Genomic DNA, 6,241 nt, shown 5'->3' on the forward strand with positions numbered 1-6,241 from the left:
TCTGGATCTGGCCATCTGTGCACCAATATATGGGGCTGTGTCATTTGGACTGCATCGCTCCCTACAGGTTTGGAAATTTGGTGGTGGGGACGTGATGATAGCATGAATTGCAGTGGTCTGGAGCAATTAACACAGCTAATGCTCGCCAGTCACCAAATTTCCAGACCTGTGGAAAGCCCTGTGGGATGACACAGCTCCATTGGCTGTATCCAGCCTGCAGACCTCAGATTGAGCACTTCTGACTTAAATCAAAAGATGGTTTGCACAGAAATACAGTCATGTACCTTCCATGTGCTAAATGGATAATATTCACAACTTTGCTATTAAATAAGTCTTACAAAGTGCTCAGTTAAAAGATCATTTTAAAATTTCTTATCTATTTGGGGAAGCTGGGCAAATGTTACATTTTTTGGTACAAGTATATTCTAGAATTAATGATGCTCTGCTAGTCAAATGAACTGGACTTCAGTACAAGGTTTGTGGGAATTTAGCTTCAAGTTTTCATGTATAAACCAAATACTAGATTGCTTGAAGCTCAGATTACTAGAAAAGGGAGAAAAGATCCCAATATGCCCCTTGATTTGACATCAACAAGTTTAACACAGTTGTAATGGCTATCACACTGGCTGACAATCTGGGGATATGGTGTCCTAGGTTTCTGGACATACAAGGAGTAATAAAAAGATGCTGTAACTCTTTTCTTCAGTGCATATTTTGCTTGCTTGGTTCAAAAGTATTAGAGCTGAGAGTTGAATAATTTTTACCATTACAAATTCTAGGTGCAGCTGTGTCTAAGAATCCTTCCTATGATATACATTCTCCCTGCACTGTTTGATTAAAGCCGGTCCTTTGAAAAGAATTTGAAGCAAATGCTCACTTGACATATATCATACAACTGTCCTCAAGGCAAACATAGATTATGTTCAAATCTTGCCCATTCCTGGGGTCCATCAATTATGTTTAATTGCATTGTGCCAGGCTTACATTTACACCTACAATACATAAATATAGTCTGCTGTAAAACATTTGTTATCACTCATGATTTGAGCCTAAGTCTACATTTTTATCTGAGGTAGGTGGTTCATTATTCCTGGAAAAGACAGGAAGCAGTGCATAGTGGGTTTACATTCTGTTCTTCAGGGGCCTGTCCTTTTATGAAGGTATTAATATTTGTTTGCCTCTGTTTTTTATTATTACTATTAAATATGTTTTGTCAAGAGAATTCTGGAATTGAATTACTGGAAAAAAGTTATTAGGAAGGTTAATACAATCCAATCTGTAAACGATTTAAACTCATTTACTTAGAAGCAGATGCTTTGCTCACAAAGCTATATTAAATTAGTCTTGGGGGGAGTGCCATTCTCATTTCTCAAGAATAGGGAAAATAACAAATTAAAAAAGCATTGATCTTCAATACAGAGACTTGCACCTGTTCTTTAATGTGTACATTGTTCTATGTGCAGTGGTCAATTGATTGTGTATTTTTTTCTCACAAAATTTGAGAATTAGCATGGTACCTGTTTTAATTGTATGACTATGATGAATCAGTATTTGCATTTCTCCCTGAATCTGTTAATATGACTCTTACTATGTGATAAGAAAAGACAGTGAATCCTGACTTCCATAAATTGTTCCACTGAAGTCCACTGAAATAACTAAGGGCCTGCTAAAGTCTATAGGGACTTTCTGTTGCATTCAGTGAGATCACATCTGTGCAAAGGCAGCTCGCAAGAATACATGTTTTCAGGTCTAGCTCCTGTATGCACGCAAATAATAATGGGCGTTTTCACATGTGCTCTGGGCGGGCTGTCACTTTAATTAGAGCAGGTGCGAAAGCCGCTCTAATAAAAGCACCTGCAGCATCTTGTGTATCAGTGTCCACATGCTTCAAACTGGGCGTGGGGGTGCTTTAACTAAAGCTCATTGAATGAGCTTTAGTTAAAGTGCCCATACCACCATTCTGAAACATGGGGGATCCTGATACAAGAAACACAGAGGCTGCTGGAGCGCACTAATTAGCATGTTCCAGCAACATTGATTAATCAAGTCTACTCTGATGTGCTGTAATCACGGAGCATCAGAGCAGCCTCCCCGCATGTCTACAGGCACCCATTTAATGGGCCCAGTCCTGTATTCCTCGTGTACACAAACTTCCCCTTTAGCTCAGTGAGAATTTGGAGCATGCTGGGACTGAAGCCCAAATGAATACAAGTTTTAGTGATAGGTATTATCAAGGCTATACACCAGATTCTGTCATGTCTGTTCTTGTACAAATATAACAGTAGTCACTTGACTGTCATAACTGTGCCTTTTACTCAGCACCTGCTAGTGCCAGAATGGGTGAAGGTTTGGCAGCAGTTCCACTATGCAACCTTCCCTTCAGACCTTCATAATTTGGGCACTCGAATCAGAATAGTTGGAGGCTAAAAACTCAACAAAAGATCTGATCAGGAAAGAACTTTTTTAAAAAGCAAGTAAAAAAAAAGTTGGCTGCTCTACATGTAAAAAAGATGTTGTAATATGAAACCTCTATAGGAACATTATTTTGTCAAGTAACATTTTGGTTGCCATTAATCCAGAAAGGAGAGACCTAGAAAAGAAAAAAGGATACACACCCCACAGTGATATCATATCCCTCAACACACCTAGGCACAAGATGAGGGATGCACAAAAATGATTCATACAGGAAGCTTAGTTCTGTGAAACTGCATCATTTACTGGTAATATTTTTTTCTGTAACTTCAGTTACATTATTTTTATTGCTGCTGTAGCTAATTTTTCATAATAAAAATGAAGCCATCCACCCATTAGACAAGAAGCTGAGGTCCCCAAATTTGTGCAGAGTGTAGGGCACTGAGAGATAGAATGTTCCCCAAACTGGAGGTACATAGTACCCACGAGGTAAAACTGGTGCAGAAACACTAACAACATAAAACACCTACCCCATTAAAAACACATGGCCCTCTTGATTCTGTAGTTGTGTATGCTGCTGCTGAGAAGGAAATGCATATCTAAGTTTTGTGAAAGTCTGTGACATGCGTGGTTTCTTCCTTCCAGGTTCCACTGGCAAATAAACAGGATTTTTTTTGTATTAAGGGATTTCTTCTGAAAAATGTAAGTTGCATTAACTCTGCCAACCAGGGAAACTACATTACATCACCTGGGCATCTGTGATGAGCAATATTTTCGCATTCATAAGCAATGAGTCCACGGGTTTTAAACAGAGAGAACTTTAGGGTGGGAAAACTAGACACAGAGTAAATTTGGAAAGGCCAGTAATTAATACATTGCAAAGTAAGAATCCCCCCAGCCAGGATTAGTAGCCTTGTTCTCCTCTCACCTCTGTGCCACTTCTTTTGGACAGAGGTTGCAATTTCTTGTCCATGATTCATGGAATCCAAAATTTGAGTAGGTCTGTTTATCCCCACCCATCCCAGCTCAGGTGATTATGCCTCTAGTGCCTCACCCCAAGCCATCTCAGTTCTAGTCGCTGACTCAAAGGGGTCTCCAGGCCATCTCTATTTTAAAATAGAGAACTGAGATATACAGAACCACAATGCAATCCAAGCCACGAAGGCAATGGTTCTAGCAGGAGCATCTCTCATGTCAGCACCTTAGCCAAAGCTCTCTTAACGACCACTATGGATTGCCATTCTGGTTAGGGAGACTCCTCACCCATTTAGTATAGTTCCCCTACTGTTTTTTATTATTATTCCCAGATTCAGATCTTAATTATGCTTTAACCAGAATGCCCCAAACTTTCCCATAACTAAAATGGAACTGAGCCATTTCACCTTGTTCGTCAAAAGCTAATTGACTCCCTCCCCTGTGGAACCTCTGCCCATCTGGATCTCTTGAGCATCCCTGTTCAGAACACCTTACCTGGTTGGTTGAGAACATCTAGAGTTCCCTGATGTCCATGGCTGCAGGTTACCTGGCTTACATCCAGAGCCACATACTCTAAGGGCATGTCTACACCATAGTGACAGAGGGCTTAGGCTCAATGCCAAGTCAGTAAACAGGTCCCACCACTGCAACTCCTGTTCCACATGTGTCAACCCTAAAAATAAGCTAGTGAAGATGCCCTGAGGGCAAGCCTGATGTAGCACTCCAAACTTGAGTTTCCAGAGTACTTAAAAACAGCAGCTTGTGATAACATAAATACCATCTAAAAAGCTGGTCAAATGTGAAATTCCCCAATAAAAGATGACATAGCTAAAGGGAATAAGGAGAATTATTAAAATAGAAGGTGGCACACTTTATGCCACAAGTTTCAAATTCTTCAACTGATTGTTTTCCTTATTTTAAAGTCTTTAATCATCATCATCATCATAATAATAAAATAACCCAATTTAATGGTGGTTGTTATTTTGGAACTAAATGGCAATGATTTAATCTGAAACCCCAGACCACACTTAACTTTTTAACATTGTGCATGTGAATAGTGATTGTATCAACATCAGCATCTATCTGCTGCTGGGCTTGGCCACCTCATTAGTAAGACAACACTGACCAGAGGACTAAAAACAAAAAAAAAGGTAAGGCTTTTATTTGCATATAAGTTGTAACAGAAAACGTTACAAAAGTAAGTCTGTTTCTTAAATCTGTTTCCAATTATAACCACACCCCAAATGCCTTTCATGCTGTTTATCTTAATACAGTGATATCAAGTGGATGTTAATGTCAATATGTACTTGGGCCAAATCACTGCCATAGTTCTCTGCCAAATCACTGAAGTCCTTTGTTAAATGGTCCTTTGTTACTACATGTCCATCTGGGAAAATTCCTGGAAAAAGAGAAACTGCCTACCTGACTGCTGACTAAGCATTTAAAGTCCCCTCTTCTTAACAAACAATAACCAATTAACACTGAGGCTGCAGCCAGAAGTTACATGTAAACTGGTTTAAGTGATCAGAAACTGGTTTAAACCTTCAACAGAACAGAAGTTCAGTGCACATAAACCAGTTTCAAAATAGCTGAAACTGGTTTAATATCAAGCTGGTTGAAACCTGATTTGGGACAACCTGGTTTATGACACTTCTGTCCCAGACCTCTTCCTGGTTTAAGTTAAATCACAGTCCCTCAGCATCCCAGTGTGCTTTCCAGCCCCAGACTATGCTGTCTGCTCCAACAGAGAAGGAATGGGGGGCAGTGGGAGGCAGAGATTTCCCTTCTGCCAGGTAAACCCTGGCTCAGATCTGGGGCCAGGGAGCGGGGTTAAACCCCCCTTCCCCCGGCTAAATCCCCCTTCCCTCCAGTCCAGAGCTGCCCTGCCCTGATAAATTTACTGAAATTACTGCTGGCTGTGATTGGACTACAAATCCCAGAGGCACCTGGAAGCAGGAAGAAGAACTGATGAGCAACCCTGCAGAGTCCTGCTGCTGTCATTCTGGAGCACAAATCCCAGAGACCTCGAGGGCAGCAGGAAGAGGAAGTGAATACACAGCTCATGCTGGCTATGTGCCAGAAAGCTGTGCTCTAGCACCCCATTCCCTGCTCCCCCACCCCCTGGCTTCTGGCCTGAGCCACTGCAGGCATATGGCTGCATTTCCTGAATCAAAAGTGAATGTGTGTCCAGGGGTTTGGGTTGTAGCCGTGTGGGTCTAAGGACATAGGCAGACAAGGTTCCTTGGGTGAATTTGATATCTTTTATTAGACCAACCCAAATGGTTAGATAATAGTTATTAAGCAAGCTTTCGGGTTCAAAAACCCTTCAAAACCTTCAAACCTTTCAAACCCTTCGGGTTCAAAAACCCTTCGTCAGGTTCAAAAACCCTTCGTCAGGCTAAGGAAGCTTCAGCAAAGCCAGGGGCTGGGCTGGGGAGTCAGTTGTCAGGCAGATTATAATGTATCAAAAATCCAATGTCTATGTTTAGTCCCAGGGGTTTAGGTTGTAGCCGTGTTGCTCTAAGGATATAGGCAGACAAGGTTCCTTGGGTGAATTTGATATCTTTTATTAGACCAACCCAAATGGTTGGAGAATAGTTATTAAGCAAGCTTTCGGGTTCAAAAACCCTTCAAAACCTTCAAACCTTTCAAACCCTTCGGGTTCAAAAACCCTTCGTCAGGTTCAAAAACCCTTCGTCAGGCTAAGGAAGCTTCAGCAGTTGCTGTGTGCTCTTCCATCCAAAAGCACACAGCAATTGCTGAAGCTTCCTTAGCCTGACGAAGGGTTTTTGAACCCAAAAGCTTGCTTAATAACTATTCTCCAACCATTTGGGTTGGTCTAATAAAAGATATC

Source organism: Alligator sinensis, unplaced genomic scaffold (assembly GCF_000455745.1).
Source record: "Alligator sinensis unplaced genomic scaffold, ASM45574v1 scaffold957_1, whole genome shotgun sequence".
NCBI lineage: Eukaryota > Metazoa > Chordata > Crocodylia > Alligatoridae > Alligator > Alligator sinensis.